The sequence below is a fragment of the Cydia pomonella genome, chromosome 11 (assembly GCF_033807575.1).
Source record: "Cydia pomonella isolate Wapato2018A chromosome 11, ilCydPomo1, whole genome shotgun sequence".
Lineage (NCBI taxonomy): Eukaryota > Metazoa > Arthropoda > Insecta > Lepidoptera > Tortricidae > Cydia > Cydia pomonella.
Window position 1 is genome coordinate 12,285,657 of NC_084713.1, and position 17,969 is coordinate 12,303,625.

Consider the following 17,969-nt stretch of genomic DNA (forward strand, 5'->3'; position numbering starts at 1 on the left):
CAACAAAACTAAGCCCGTAACATAATTAATGCCTCACGTTAGTAGGACATAAAAAAGTTTAAAACATAATTCAGGCTGTAAGACGCTCCTGCTACACGGGTTGCAAGTCGCCGGCTCGCAAACTTTTTTAACTCGCAAGACACCGACCTAAGAATATTCATTGAACTGACTGCAGCCACAGCAAGAGTTCGTAATGAAATGAGATTAATTTCAGAGTTGTGAGACTTTAATTTGTGCAATTTGGAACTATGTACTATGAACTATTTTTCTTTGTTCCTTTTTATACCATGATAGCGGGTACGGAAGTGCGGGCATAAAAGTCCAAAGAGACAAATATAGAATCATACGTTAGCTAGAAACACATTACTAAATAGTCAAATTTAAACTATCTTTCTTCCTTGTTGTCATGTACATTAACGAAACTATCACATTGTGCATGCCTTAAAAGAATTACATTACATTATGAAGTAAATCAATATTGTAGATTGTTATCTTAATTTAAGATTTTAAGTAACATGTTTAAAGTTCAGTGACCAATTTCTATCCTCAGGTGGCGGGTGGCAAGGGCAGCCCTTGTCTGTGTCATGGAACGTGCGTAGAGACACACTATTGTTTTAGTTCATAACGTAATGAAATTCTTTTAGCATCCGATCGGTGCACCCCTTACATTTCATTAAAGTATCAAAAGGGCATCTACGCGTTCGCTTAGGCTCCGCTCAGGCCTCCCAAATATCCGGAACATTAATAACTACCTACCTAAATGTTTAATATACGATAGACAATTACAAATATGTGTATTTACTTACCTTTAAATTTGTAGAACTCAGAGCTCAGAGAAGAACGCTCGAATCTGGAACGATAAAGTTTTTTATGTCAGTAAGCGTAATGGAAAAAGACATCGTCTATTTCGCATTAACCCACAAACAAAAGCTCTGTACAGCGGGCATAATGGACGTCGATGAAGCGCGATTTTTTATTCGAAATAACTCAACCGTGCTTACTTAAGACAATAGTGGACGATCGCGTCTCCATACAAACATAGTCTCCATTTTATTCCTTGGGTATTTTCATTTTTTGGACAATTCAATGAACATAACTATGCCCCTTCGTTTGATATTTCAAAATTGTATATATATATCTATAAATGTTTATTGCTCCTAACTTATTACAAAATAATCAAAAAGCCCAAAAAAACAAACGAAGCGGCATAGGTATATTCAACAACTATCTTTTCGTTTGTTTGGAGAACGGTCGCCCCCTTTCCTCTTAACAGCAGCATTTAGTTTACGAAGGTAATTTCGCCATAGTAGTTAGAGTTGTACACCAATTGCCCGGCCCATTAAATTTCTTACGGTTTAATTTATAACATCGACATAGGTACGTAGTAAATCCGGGTGTTGATATAGTTAGAATAAAAAAAACTAACTAACTGCTTTTGGTCAGCGATCCAAAAATAATCTTGGCCTCCAAAACGAGAGAACGCCACCTGTCCCGATCCAGCGCGGTTTCCTGCCATGAATTGGCATTCAGCCGACGCAGGTCCGCCTCCACGACATCACACCAGCGGTATCTGGGGCGCCCGATCGGTCGACGGCCGGTTGGTCGCCCCAAGTACGCTTCCTTGACTGCCCGATCCTCCTCCATTCTGAGTAGGTGACTGTATAATTAGAATAGTATGTAACGGAACGTGACGGGATAGTTCCACACGATGAAGCGTGATTTAACCTTCTTCACACTAGACGAGAACTGAGACACCAGCACGCCGTTAGCCCACCTCCGTCACCGGGCACGGCACTCTCCTGCCACTATGCGGTCTCAGCTGCCGCTCTCTAATGGACTTACTAGTCATTTGCGAAAGTGCCGCACTCTTATGGACGCTGTTTAAACCATCATTTTTTTGATGTTACATGTACGTGGAGAAAATAAACAAAAAGTAAAGAATCGTAAGTACCTATCAAAAAAACATAATCAAATGGATTTATTCCTCTCCTGCAATCAACTCCAAAGCAATTATGTATTAATAAATTAATCTCTACGGGTAAACACTACTTCGATAATTACTTTGTTTATTAGTCAAATTCAATAATCCACGAAAACGGTTGTCGAGAGTCTAGAAAGCCTGTATACAAAACAGCATGCAGTTTGTCATCATGCAAGTCATCGGTCAAACCGAAAAGTACACTAACTTTTTACTAACAGTAACTTTTTACATACTTCGTAAACTAGGTATGTCTTTTAAATGCTAAATCTATCAACAACAATCAGCAGATCATGGGGCTTAGCCAAGATGAAAATCGTTTGCAGAAAACGAAACTAAATGCATAAACTTTAATAATGTCCATATATCTACATAGCCATTTATCTGTCAAAATAATACAAGAACTAATTGACTCCGTAGGCAATTAACCAATTTTCTAAAATATTATAATTAATGGATCGACTTTATCTAGCTGAAATATCGTCGTCAGTTTAAGGGGAGGAATTATAAATTACATCCAATTAATAATTTACATACAAATTTTGCTATATTGTGTAAAGCCATCAATTATAATTAGAATACTTTCATTCATGCAGTTAGCAGCTTTCAGTCACGGTGTTGTAATTATAGCTTATGCGTGTTATGGGCTCTAATGTGGTTGGCCAGGCCGAATGTGGTCTTAAAAACCCTTTTGCTTAAATAACTAAGTACCTGGGCGACCGAGCTTTGCTCGGTTATAACTATTTATTGTAATATGATGGTGTATAGGTGATAATCTTAACTACATTTTTTTACTAAATTAAACTTGTCTAAAACAATACAAATTAAAAAATTATATATAAACTTGAACGTATAAAAAAAAAGTTAATCACCGGGCGAGATTCGAACCCGTAACACTCGTTTCTAGCCGTTCGCGTCTTAACCCGCTGGACCAGACGGACAGTGGCCGGCAACACGAAATTTAGCGACCATATTCTGCGTCGAAAGAATAACGCATGAAAACTCGAAAACACGCATTTTCCCAAACATAAGACTAATCTAGATCGATTGTATACCCCCAAAAACCCCCATATACCAAATTTCAGCGAATTGCTCGTTTAAAGGTATAAGATAAATAATGAGGTATTGTGTCAGGACGATTGTCACATAAGAAAACTTGTATTATATTAGACGTCAATATATACAGTGCGTTTTTTTTTTTTGGTGGAGAGTATGGGGAAATCCGAAACGATTGAAGATATAGGAAAATTGAGTTAGGAACCATTATTTTCTTTTTTTTTTTAAACAGTTTTGGCCAGGCCAACATTTTGGTAAAGTGTGAGTTGACCCTGAAATTTCATAAAGAGGGTATTTTTTTAATGTGGATCTAATCAGTTTCATACAGAGATTAATTTACTGTATAGCAAGAAAAAAAGGAGCAAAAGAAGTCAGTCAAATTTAATTAATATCATTCCTTTCCTACATATGGAAGATAATTAATTATTTAATCTGACTGCTGTTTCAATTTTCCACTCATACAACAATGAAATATCCTTGCATCAGACGGAGTCGACCCACCTTAAGAAATATATTTTTATTGGATTTTAGGGACAGTTAGCACTTCGTTAAAAATTTGACTGCGCTAAAAATGTTTTCCATATAAAAATACATAAAAAAATCCATAAAAATGGTTTATACGATCCCAAGAATAAGAGTAAGAATGGTTTCTCTATCTTCAATAGTTTCGAATTTCCCCATGCTTTTCACTTAAAAAAAAAACACTATAAAATAGATAGATATATGTAAACATAATTTTATATACTTACAAAGAAGTCATCCTTAACTCAGGAACAAAATATTCGCGATGAACCTCCAACGTCGTAGGCAGAATCACTACCGACTAGGCAGAGCGATCCCACCCGACAAGGTGACCGACAGGTAAGAAACACTACACACTATAATATACACATGTAACTGTTGTCCTTATCTCAATTCTTGAAAGTACCAAATGTACATTTATATGCATAGCTATGTACAGTCAGCATCAAAAGTAGCGGATCAAACAACGCTTCAAAAGTTTCTACCATTCGGTAACAGCTTAACAAAAAGTGATGGTTCTATATTTAGAACCATTTAGACTCTAAAATATATACTTATGGACGTGAATTTTACAGATTTACCTACATCTAGAAAAGTTATTCGGAATATAAGATACTTTTGGCGCGTTGTTTCATCCGCTACTTTTGATGCTGACTGTATCATGACATACTGCAAAGCAAAGTGCTGACCACTGTATACCCAGAGCATGTTAATCGAGAAAAAATGTAACTGCTTTTTCTTGTATTTTTTAATATTCCAATGCCAAGATTACTTTATTTGAGAATGGACTTTTGCAGTTAGATTAAAAGCAACAAGTGAAGTATAAGTAAAAGAATAAATCGTGAAAACAAAAACTTCTTCCTACACAAATATTGATATAGCGTCAAAAGTTAATTAATTAGCTCTCATCTGTTTTTAAGCGTTCAATAAAACTTAAAATAATTATTTTACTATTTGAAAGAGGTGCAAAACGCAAATATCTTATATGTACCTTTACGTATATATATGTACCTACGAGCAATACTTGTATATATATATTTCGGGGATCTCGAAAACGGCTCTAACGATTTTGATTTGCTATATGGGGGTTTTCGTGGGCAAAAAAAAATCTAGCTAGGTCTTATCTCTAAATAGGAATAAGTATATGTTTTCCGAGGTGAGGTACTGTTAGGTGGATTAAAATGTTGAATAAACAAATTCATAGGAGGGCCAGTTTTTGGACAACTTTTGATTGAATATTTATTTTGTGTGGTAAGCTTTTGATTGGATATTTGTTTTGTAAAATTGTGTTATAAACTGAAATAGATGTCACATACTAGGGAAAAAGTGAAAAAGACCTCTAGTGCCCACGCCAGTTTCCTACCTGAATCAATCAATCACATATCTATTGATAAAATACGAATAGAGGTATTTTACATGTCAACACTTTACAGCAAATGGGATCAAAAATATTACTTACCTAATGAAACATTACTTACTTATCTGGGGTACATCATTATCTTGAGTCAAACTAATTTCAATTTATTTTAATTCAAATTATTATTTCATTTCATACAATATTATATTTTCAGTTGATAGACTAAAATAGGTTACTTGAACTTTATCTGTCACCATATAACCCATACCAATTCATACTATTATTTAGTGTCACATATCAAAATAAAAACCGGTCAAGTGCGAGTTCGTATTACTCGCGTACCGAGGGTTTCATACAAACTTTGAACCATATGTAAATGCGAAAGACTTGAACGGAATTACCTATACTAAGTATTTTTGTGTACAACGCCATCTATCAGCAAATTATCTGTCTATATAAAAAGTTTTTTGTTACCTAATTAAAAAAAAAGTTACCAAGATAGAGGTCAAATTATATTTTTCTTGTAAAATGTAATATTAATATTATGTAAAAATTTCATAATTTTTCGTCGGTAAACTTCGGAGATAAGGGGAGGGGCGGGGGAGAGAACGGTATTTTTTTTCACATTTGTCTTCATAAATCATTTTTTTTCTCTATGAAAAAAAAGAAACAATGTTGTGGAATGTACAATTTGAGCTCTTTCAAATTTTCACTTTTCACTTTACCTAGTCACTAGACTTTGAAATTTTGCCCCCTCTTTATATTAGGCATTTTCCATAATTTATTTAATCGTATGGCATAACATAATACAGAAGCATATAATATCCAAAAATTATTAAATGTCAACACAAAGACCAGTCAGCCATTTGATGGCTTCGTCGCACAGGGAGATCCGTAATTAATAATTAATAAAAAAATAAAAAAATACTTTCAATGTGTCTGGGTTAGCGTTGTTCATAACTATTCCAAATTTCAAATCGATAGCTTATCTATAATCGATAGGTTCTCGAGATATTTAGCGATGTGACAGACAGACGGACGGACGGACAGAGTCGCACGATAAGAGCTCCTTTTGTACCTTTTTGGTACGAAACCCTAAAAATATGGACTTTTTAGTTTACGTCAAATCCATGGCATGTTAAATTTAATACAACATCTTATGACAAATGTCACATAAAACAACGCTTTACGAAACCGAAAGTAGCCAAGTCTCTTTCCAAAACACTATTTGCAATATTTTTCGGCGTTTACTATCAGCATAATGGCACCAGGTATGCTAGACATTTTTTTCTAAAACAAATGATTTTCTAAAATTGTTTTATACACATAATATAAACTACAGTCAGATAGAGAACTCACTCTGGAATTGGAATTGGAATGGAATTTGTTTAAAGCTTTGTTGGTTAATACGAAGAGTTTGCTTTGTGCATGAAAATAGAAAACAAACGACAAATTAAACGCATTACGCCCACGTGTAAACCGCGCAGTGGAAACAATTCGTAACAAAAATGCCTGCGGTTTGGTAAAACTGTGTACCGTTTATTTTATTCATGGCCACTTCACAACTGAGTCCAAACAGTGATGTGACGTGGCAGAATTTTATTATTTAAAAATACAATAAGAAATGTTATAACAATATAAATAAATAAGCGTCGTTTTTTTTTTTCAACAACAAATACTTTGTTCGTTTATAAAAAAAACGGACAAGTGGGAGCCGGACTCGCCCACCGAGGGTTCCTTCCGTACAAATTTAACTTATTTTTTTTACAAATTTAAAGTTTTTAGCTTGCCAATTTTCAAAGTTCTAGGTCAACGGGGAGTAATTAAATTTTAAATTTTCATTCCCTTGAGAGTGTCGAAATATACGTTTATGGCGGCGTAAACGGCCGTATCTTTTTTACGTTTACTTACTAGTTACGTAACTTAGAAATTTGATTTTTTTACAGCTTAAAGGGGCGGTATATGGTTTTAATTTCAATTCGATACCTCCTCGTGTTCCCGAGATAAAGGGTCATGATAGACAGTAGACGGACGGACGGATGGACGAACGTACCGACGGACTCACAACAAAGTGATCATATAAATAAGGGTTCTGGTTTTTTTTCCTTTTGAGGTACGGAATCCTAAACTCTTGTGTTAAAGTGATATTTGGATGGCAACTGCAAATTCATTACTGTTGCTGCATTACTGGTGTGGCGTTGACGCGACTGCTTTTACTGTCGATTTCCCTGAAATTCTTTGTTGTGAACGTGCAAATCACAGCAGTAATGTGACTATCGTCACTCATTTTATGCCGCAGCATTAATGCCGCAACAGTAATGCAGCTACAGGTGCTATCCGAATGTCATCTAAACCCGGCAAATTGCCACGACTTACTGTAGGTATATCACCATTCGCTTGCCCTTATCCCATTCATTTGGGGTCGGCGCAGCATGTCTTTATCTTTCATATCTTTCTGTCACCCGTCATCTCGTCGTTCACTTACTGTAGGTATATAAAATGTGTAAATATACACATTTTATGTACCTACAGTACAATAGTGTGTATAATTATGTACATGTTTATTAAAAAAACAGGTAAATATATGTTTACGTACAGGTAAGTCACGCCCTTTTCCCGGAGGAGTAGGCAGAGACCACGGATTTCCACTTGCAAACTTTTTTCATTTACAAGACATTTCGTTTACAATAAACACTATTTACATTTTTTTACCCCATTCAATTTAATGTGTAAGTATGCTAATTGTGTAATATGTACACACTATAAACGCAAACGAATCACTTTTTAACTTTATAAATACTTACTAGTTATCATTTTTAACAAAAATATTTTTTATTGAATAATATTTTTGGCGCAGCACTAGGCCCAGCCCATATGCGTAAAAAGTTGTTAATCTGTCCTGTGATACGAAGCTTTTTTGTTCCAAATGTGTTCTCTCACACTCGTTCCTGCATGACAGATAGAGATTGATAATGATTATTGCGATCACGTCGAAAGAATAATTTAAAATCATATATCAGGGGGCCGATTTTTTTTATTTCGAACGCTCAATTTCGTCAAAAGTCTGTGGAAAACGGCGAAATGCTATTTTTTATAATTTTTGAAATACGAGCAATAGAAATGGGGAATCTAGTGGTATTGACCACTCGTTTTCAATTCTACTAGAAAAAATAAATGCCTAGTATGGAGATATATTGAAGGGAGTCACACGAAATCGAGCGCTCGAATTTAAATTAAAAACTTGGCTCCGTGTATTTTTTGGTTTATTTAAAACCACGATACCATTAAATTCAAGGCATTTTAATTTTTACATACAGCAGTTTTTTACATGAAAAATACTTGTTTTAACGTTTTAATTTGATATTCCTATTACGTTATTTTAAGGGAATTAATTTAAAAAATCCGGTTGCTTACGTTTTTATTAATTCGATGTGTGTTTGCAAATGCATTTAAAAATTTTATAACACAAATGCCCTTGTAATGTTTTACCTAAATATGCGAAGTGGAAACTAAATTAGGCTTCTCTTTGATTCCCTCTTATCACGATGGAGTGGTATCTTACCCAAGGGTATCATTCCAACCGCCAGACAAGCTCAGGCGAGTCAAAGACATAAGAGAAATAGTATAAGCGTGTTCTTCGAATATGCAGTGTCTACGAATCTAGAGACCATGTTAGAAAGTTAAGATTAAGAAGTAGACTGACCAGCGCTCGCGCAAACAATATAATACAAGGATAGGTTAGCGCTGGAATTCGGTTGCTGACACTAATAGATTAATGCCTGTGCCCCCAAGATTAGGTCTGGATTACCGGCGGCTAAGAAAGTTCATTTAAGTTAGCTGAGGTGAGGAATCAGGCAACGAGCTTTGGAAACTAAATCTTTAGCGCAACTGAGACAAGTTGCGGTTTAAAATTTTCTCAAGTTTAATTTTTAAAGAAATTTCCTGTTTGAATTTATTATTGTTTGCTTTTAAGCGTTAAGTAGTTAAAATAAGGTTGTTAATTTTCTTAAAGGATTTTGTTTGATTATCTTTAACTACAAGAGAAATAAGAATGAATATTATCATCTTGAAAAAGGCCTTATGATCAGTTGAGGGTGCACATTTTTATAAAGTTCACTCAAAACACATTACACTTGTTTAGTAGAAATAATAACAATTCCACCGAATCTGAACCAGGTTTCAGTACAAAAGCGTTTTACCGAATGTACTTAATATCAAATTTGCTGAGCAATGTATCAAAGAAAGCTTGGACAAAACGTGGAGAAGATATTAATCGTTGAGGATAAAAATGAAATTAGTCCATTTGTGCGGCAATTTCGTATACGGGTGTTTTTAATGGACTTAGTTACAGGAAAGTTCGTAATGCCAGTGGGATATTAGGGTTGTTGTGAAGGCTGTTTAAAATCTATTTGATTAGTTAAATATAACAAGGTGAACTGACGATGTGATCTTGATACTGGAAATACCTTGGCTGAATGCAGCGTACAACCGGTAGTTGTAGAAATCTTAAATGAAGACATTTTATTGATGATTTTATAAGACATTTTATTAGTAGTAGATGGATGAACTGATCAATAGAATGATGCGCATCGTTATACGTATCTTATTTTCTGCCGTCATTGATAGATAAGAAGATCACAATTCTCTGTTAGCAAGTAACTGCCAATATACGACTACCTTTGCTACTATTTTTTAAAAATCATCCCCCAAAACCAACAATGTATACAGATTTAAGATTTTTAAAGGTTTTTCTCATACTATTTCCATATTTATGGGTACATCGACGGAATAAATATTTCAAACTCCTCTCTTAGTGTTCAATATTCTCGATTCCCAGATGGGTAAGTAGAAAAGCCAAGACTAAATAAAAGTAGTTTAACGGGAAGCCAAGATCCATTAGACTCAACAACTCGATAGTGAGATAAAGTAAACCATATCAGCTCTCCGTCTGTTGACCCTATCAGCCTGCAAATTGAAACTTGCTTCGCCGTTGACATTTAATCTTAAAACTGCAGTCTCCTCAGAATAAATGCCGCGAGCTATTCTGAACACGAATCCAGTGCCAGCATTAATAGTATAGTCAAGTTAAGAAAAAGTATGGAAGTAAGTCGTGTAGTCGTGCTTTTTTTGGATTTGTTAGATGGCGCAACTAGATTGATTCCCCCGAATTAAAACAAGAAATATTACTTTGCTAATCCGCGAGAAAATAACGTGTTAGTCAATCAGTGCTAACCCGTTATACTTACTTGCGTATTTTTACATGCAATTAATGTTCCCACCCTCCCACCGCAAAAATAAATACGCAAATAAATATAACAACCCACCACCAAAAGTACAAAACTCGACACGTGTTTCGCCTCTCTACGAGGCATCCTCAGGAGATGCTGGAGATGTTGACGGTCTGACACCCGACAACTGACTGAGCTGTCTAGAACGGTCGGCCACATTTACACCTTGACCAGTCCCCCTACTGTGCAAGTGTGAGTGAGATGGAAAAATTCGTAATAACGGCGATGACGCAACACTCAACTGTTCGTTAAGAATCATCCCCCTATTGTTGTACCTAATTATTTCCAACTGTTCCAGAACACTCAAACGCAATCCTTTCTCGCAAACATGTAAAATATCAAAAGAATGATTCTCAGGTAAAGCATGGCCACTGTCTATCAAGTGCTTCGCAAAATTTGACTTTTCTGGATGGTTGTGTCTGTATGACGCAACATGCTCCTTATACCTGGTAGTGAAATTACGGCCTGTTTGCCCCACATACACTTTATTACAATTATCACAAGTAAGCTTATAAACTCCAGATTTTTTTCCCATCTCGATCTTATCTTTCCCATTGCAAAGTTTAGAGTGCAAAGTGTTGTTTGTCCTAAAAGCCACAGGAATGTCGTTAGATTTTAAAATTTTGTAAATTGCATCTGACAATTTGCCAACATAAGTTATGCTCGCTTTGTATTTCTTAATCGGCTCAGAGGATCGTGCAGCATACAACATATTGTTGACTATACTATTTCGCTTTTTTCTGATGATTCCATCCACAACAGACTTATCATAGCCATTCGAAACCGCCAAATGATAAATATTATTCAGTTCAGCTCGATAGTGTTCATCAGAAAGAGGCAGAGTCAACATCCGATGCACATAACAATGAAAAGCAGCCAACTTATGCTGCCATGGATGCGTCGAAGAAGCCGGGATAACCGAATCAGTATGTGTAGGCTTACGGTAAATTTGGAAATGATGCCTATTATTCACTCTCGAAATTGTTAAATCCAGAAAATTCAATGAGTTGTCTTGCTCCAGTTCCTTTTTAAACTTGATTTTCGGATGCTTACTATTAAGTTCAGTAATAAAAGCATCCAGTTGGCCCATGCTCCCCGTCCAACAAATAATCAAATCATCTACGTATCTAAAATAATATAATATATTATTATTGCCTACAATGTGCTGGTTCTCAAAATGGTCCATAAAAATATCCGCCATTAAAGGACTCAGCGGAGAACCCATAGCCAAACCATCACTTTGCAAATAATACTGTCCCCCAAATCTGAAATAATTTTGTTTCATACAAATCGCAGTAAGATCTATCAACTCATCTACCTCCCCTGGATGCAACCGTTGCTTTTCAAAAAGACCCCGAAGAATATCCAAAGTATCCCCATATGGCACATTCGTAAACAAACTGTCTACATCTAATGAAAGAAGGACAGCATTCTCTGGTATGTTAATATCTTTTATTTTCTCTATTAACTGCAAGCTATTCTTCAAACAATATTTCGGCTGGAACTGAGACTTCTGTCTAATAATACAATTCAACCTCTTAGCTAGATTATAAGTTGGAGCACCCAAGTAAGAGACCACTGGACGAACCGGAATATTATCCTTATGGATTTTTGGAAGTCCGTAAAGAAAAGGAGCTCGTGGATTCATAGGCACAACCATGTTCTTTTGATGCTCGGTTTCAAAAACAAACATAGAATTTTTTATTGCATGTCTGAGATCTTTCTGGAACCCTGGAGTTGGGTCCCTATGCAAGCTCGAAAAACCAACACCTTGAATAAGATCTAATACTTTCTGATTATATTGTCCCTTCCCCATGATCACAATACAATTGCCTTTGTCCGCTTTTGAAACCACCAGATCATTGTCTTGCACTTTCTGTTGTATAGATCTCAGCACCAAAACATCAGAAACAGCACCCTCAGCCTGTGCTGGACTAGAACTCTTAATAACATTAGCTACCATGGTCTTCGTATCTACATCACCACGGCCCCGCACTATTGCAACCTCTGAATCCACTGCTAAATTCTCTAGAGTTCCCTGAGTTATTTTTGGCCGGAAATTATATTTTAATCCTTTTCCTAAAAGCCCAATTTCATTCTCAGCAAAGTCTACATTAGTTAAATTCTTTACGCGAGGATGGAAATCATGGTGTGTTGTTGGTTCCATTTCCCTCCTCCTTAAAAATGAACTAGAACTTGACTCTGTTAACCTATGCAATTTATTAAGCTGGGTGGTATACATGTCGTGTGCAAGTTCTGAAGCAAAGTACCTCGCCTTTTGATCCAGTATATCGAACTCGAGATTATGCAACTTAAACGAAAGTTCTGAATATAACACCTTAAGATGTAACTTCAAATTATCTCTAACTGAAAACCAGTGGCGAGATTCTTCGTTCAACCAAATTCTCTGAGCCCCATTAATAGCCAACCTAGCAGCCCTAGAATTACTACTACTGCGAACATGGATGTAATTAGGAACAACCTTCAAACGCTTGCACTGTTGGTTAAACCAAACATTCTGGACAGCTGCACGATGTTGTTTAGTTAGTTTAACGTAAAGTCGTGCCTGTTCGGCCACGCAAGCCGTTTTCAAATAATTAATAGAATCAGGCGTTACTTTGCGGAAATCCATGCTAATTAAAACAAGAAATATTACTTTGCTAATCCGCGAGAAAATAACGTGTTAGTCAATCAGTGCTAACCCGTTATACTTACTTGCGTATTTTTACATGCAATTAATGTTCCCACCCTCTCAACGCAAAAATAAATACGCAAATAAATATAACAACCCACCACCAAAAGTACAAAACTCGACACGTGTTTCGCCTCTCTACGAGGCATCCTCAGGAGATGCTGGAGATGTTGACGGTCTGACACCCGACAACTGACTGAGCTGTCTAGAACGGTCGGCCACATTTACACCTTGACCAGTCCCCCTACTGTGCAAGTGTGAGTGAGATGGAAAAATTCGTAATAACGGCGATGACGCAACACTCAACTGTTCGTTAAGAATCATCCCCCTATTGTTGTACCTAATTATTTCCAACTGTTCCAGAACACTCAAACGCAATCCTTTCTCGCAAACATGTAAAATATCAAAAGAATGATTCTCAGGTAAAGCATGGCCACTGTCTATCAAGTGCTTCGCAAAATTTGACTTTTCTGGATGGTTGTGTCTGTATGACGCAACATGCTCCTTATACCTGGTAGTGAAATTACGGCCTGTTTGCCCCACATACACTTTATTACAATTATCACAAGTAAGCTTATAAACTCCAGATTTTTTTCCCATCTCGATCTTATCTTTCCCATTGGAAAGTTTAGAGTGCAAAGTGTTGTTTGTCCTAAAAGCCACAGGAATGTCGTTAGATTTTAAAATTTTGTAAATTGCATCTGACAATTTGCCAACATAAGTTATGCTCACTTTGTATTTCTTAATCGGCTCAGAGGATCGTGCAGCATACAACATATTGTTGACTATACTATTTCGCTTTTTTCTGATGATTCCATCCACAACAGACTTATCATAGCCATTCGAAACCGCCAAATGATAAATATTATTCAGTTCAGCTCGATAGTGTTCATCAGAAAGAGGCACAGTCAACATCCGATGCACATAACAATGAAAAGCAGCCAACTTATGCTGCCATGGATGCGTCGAAGAAGCCGGGATAACCGAATCAGTATGTGTAGGCTTACGGTAAATTTGGAAATGATGCCTATTATTCACTCTCGAAATTGTTAAATCCAGAAAATTCAATGAGTTGTCTTGCTCCAGTTCCTTTTTAAACTTGATTTTCGGATGCTTACTATTAAGTTCAGTAATAAAAGCATCCAGTTGGCCCATGCTCCCCGTCCAACAAATAATCAAATCATCTACGTATCTAAAATAATATAATATATTATTATTGCCTACAATGTGCTGGTTCTCAAAATGGTCCATAAAAATATCCGCCATTAAAGGACTCAGCGGAGAACCCATAGCCAAACCATCACTTTGCAAATAATACTGTCCCCCAAATCTGAAATAATTTTGTTTCATACAAATCGCAGTAAGATCTATCAACTCATCTACCTCCCCTGGATGCAACCGTTGCTTTTCAAAAAGACCCCGAAGAATATCCAAAGTATCCCCATATGGTACATTCGTAAACAAACTGTCTACATCTAATGAAAGAAGGACAGCATTCTCTGGTATGTTAATATCTTTTATTTTCTCTATTAACTGCAAGCTATTCTTCAAACAATATTTCGGCTGGAACTGAGACTTCTGTCTAATAATACAATTCAACCTCTTAGCTAGATTATAAGTTGGAGCACCCAAGTAAGAGACCACTGGACGAACCGGAATATTATCCTTATGGATTTTTGGAAGTCCGTAAAGAAAAGGAGCTCGTGGATTCATAGGCACAACCATGTTCTTTTGATGCTCGGTTTCAAAAACAAACATAGAATTTTTTATTGCATGTCTGAGATCTTTCTGGAACCCTGGAGTTGGGTCCCTATGCAAGCTCGAAAAACCAACACCTTGAATAAGATCTAATACTTTCTGATTATATTGTCCCTTCCCCATGATCACAATGCAATTGCCTTTGTCCGCTTTTGAAACCACCAGATCATTGTCTTGCACTTTCTGTTGTATAGATCTCAGCACCAAAACATCAGAAACAGCACCCTCAGCCTGTGCTGGACTAGAACTCTTAATAACATTAGCTACCATGGTCTTCGTATCTACATCACCACGGCCCCGCACTATTGCAACCTCTGAATCCACTGCTAAATTCTCTAGAGTTCCCTGAGTTATTTTTGGCCGGAAATTATATTTTAATCCTTTTCCTAAAAGCCCAATTTCATTCTCAGCAAAGTCTACATTAGTTAAATTCTTTACGCGAGGATGGAAATCATGGTGTGTTGTTGGTTCCATTTCCCTCCTCCTTAAAAATGAACTAGAACTTGACTCTGTTAACCTATGCAATTTATTAAGCTGGGTGGTATACATGTCGTGTGCAAGTTCTGAAGCAAAGTACCTCGCCTTTTGATCCAGTATATCGAACTCGAGATTATGCAACTTAAACGAAAGTTCTGAATATAACACCTTAAGATGTAACTTCAAATTATCTCTAACTGAAAACCAGTGGCGAGATTCTTCGTTCAACCAAATTCTCTGAGCCCCATTAATAGCCAACCTAGCAGCCCTAGAATTACTACTACTGCGAACATGGATGTAATTAGGAACAACCTTCAAACGCTTGCACTGTTGGTTAAACCAAACATTCTGGACAGCTGCACGATGTTGTTTGGTTAGTTTAACGTAAAGTCGTGCCTGTTCGGCCACGCAAGCCGTTTTCAAATAATTAATAGAATCAGGCGTTACTTTGCGGAAATCCATGCTAATTAAAACAAGAAATATTACTTTGCTAATCCGCGAGAAAATAACGTGTTAGTCAATCAGTGCTAACCCGTTATACTTACTTGCGTATTTTTACATGCAATTAATGTTCCCACCCTCCCACCGCAAAAATAAATACGCAAATAAATATAACAACCCACCACCAAAAGTACAAAACTCGACACGTGTTTCGCCTCTCTACGAGGCATCCTCAGGAGATGCTGGAGATGTTGACGGTCTGACACCCGACAACTGACTGAGCTGTCTAGAACGGTCGGCCACATTTACACCTTGACCAGTCCCCCTACTGTGCAAGTGTGAGTGAGATGGAAAAATTCGTAATAACGGCGATGACGCAACACTCAACTGTTCGTTAAGAATCATCCCCCTATTGTTGTACCTAATTATTTCCAACTGTTCCAGAACACTCAAACGCAATCCTTTCTCGCAAACATGTAAAATATCAAAAGAATGATTCTCAGGTAAAGCATGGCCACTGTCTATCAAGTGCTTCGCAAAATTTGACTTTTCTGGATGGTTGTGTCTGTATGACGCAACATGCTCCTTATACCTGGTAGTGAAATTACGGCCTGTTTGCCCCACATACACTTTATTACAATTATCACAAGTAAGCTTATAAACTCCAGATTTTTTTCCCATCTCGATCTTATCTTTCCCATTGCAAAGTTTAGAGTGCAAAGTGTTGTTTGTCCTAAAAGCCACAGGAATGTCGTTAGATTTTAAAATTTTGTAAATTGCATCTGACAATTTGCCAACATAAGTTATGCTCGCTTTGTATTTCTTAATCGGCTCAGAGGATCGTGCAGCATACAACATATTGTTGACTATACTATTTCGCTTTTTTCTGATGATTCCATCCACAACAGACTTATTATAGCCATTCGAAACCGCCAAATGATAAATATTATTCAGTTCAGCTCGATAGTGTTCATCAGAAAGAGGCACAGTCAACATCCGATGCACATAACAATGAAAAGCAGCCAACTTATGCTGCCATGGATGCGTCGAAGAAGCCGGGATAGTAGGCAATAATAATATATTATATTATTTTAGATACGTAGATGATTTGATTATTTGTTGGACGGGGAGCATGGGCCAACTGGATGCTTTTATTACTGAACTTAATAGTAAGCATCCGAAAATCAAGTTTAAAAAGGAACTGGAGCAAGACAACTCATTGAATTTTCTGGATTTAACAATTTCGAGAGTGAATAATAGGCATCATTTCCAAATTTACCGTAAGCCTACACATACTGATTCGGTTATCCCGGCTTCTTCGACGCATCCATGGCAGCATAAGTTGGCTGCTTTTCATTGTTATGTGCATCGGATGTTGACTGTGCCTCTTTCTGATGAACACTATCGAGCTGAACTGAATAATATTTATCATTTGGCGGTTTCGAATGGCTATGATAAGTCTGTTGTGGATGGAATCATCAGAAAAAAGCGAAATAGTATAGTCAACAATATGTTGTATGCTGCACGATCCTCTGAGCCGATTAAGAAATACAAAGCGAGCATAACTTATGTTGGCAAATTGTCAGATGCAATTTACAAAATTTTAAAATCTAACGACATTCCTGTGGCTTTTAGGACAAACAACACTTTGCACTCTAAACTTTGCAATGGGAAAGATAAGATCGAGATGGGAAAAAAATCTGGAGTTTATAAGCTTACTTGTGATAATTGTAATAAAGTGTATGTGGGGCAAACAGGCCGTAATTTCACTACCAGGTATAAGGAGCATGTTGCGTCATACAGACACAACCATCCAGAAAAGTCAAATTTTGCGAAGCACTTGATAGACAGTGGCCATGCTTTACCTGAGAATCATTATTTTGATATTTTACATGTTTGCGAGAAAGGATTGCGTTTGAGTGTTCTGGAACAGTTGGAAATAATTAGGTACAACAATAGGGGGATGATTCTTAACGAACAGTTGAGTGTTGCGTCATCGCCGTTATTACGAATTTTTCCATCTCACTCACACTTGCACAGTAGGGGGACTGGTCAAGGTGTAAATGTGGCCGACCGTTCTAGACAGCTCAGTCAGTTGTCGGGTGTCAGACCGTCAACATCTCCAGCATCTCCTGAGGATGCCTCGTAGAGAGGCGAAACACGTGTCGAGTTTTGTACTTTTGGTGGTGGGTTGTTATATTTATTTGCGTATTTATTTTTGCGGTGGGAGGGTGGGAACATTAATTGCATGTAAAAATACGCAAGTAAGTATAACGGGTTAGCACTGATTGACTAACACGTTATTTTCTCGCGGATTAGCAAAGTAATATTTCTTGTTTTAATTAGCATGGATTTCCGCAAAGTAACGCCTGATTCTATTAATTATTTGATTCCCCCGAG

The 17,969-nt window shown here is 36.8% G+C and overlaps 1 protein-coding gene across 1 annotated transcript in view; it reads right to left on the bottom strand.

Moving 5' to 3' along the window:
* The window catches only part of LOC133522862 (alkaline phosphatase-like), a 181,653-nt gene that overhangs the window by 134,114 nt on the left and 29,570 nt on the right, over positions 1-17,969 (bottom strand). The window contains exon 2 of the mRNA XM_061858325.1: positions 807-850. The gene's annotated coding sequence lies outside the window, so the exon portion shown is untranslated. The remainder of the gene's footprint in view (positions 1-806; positions 851-17,969) is intronic.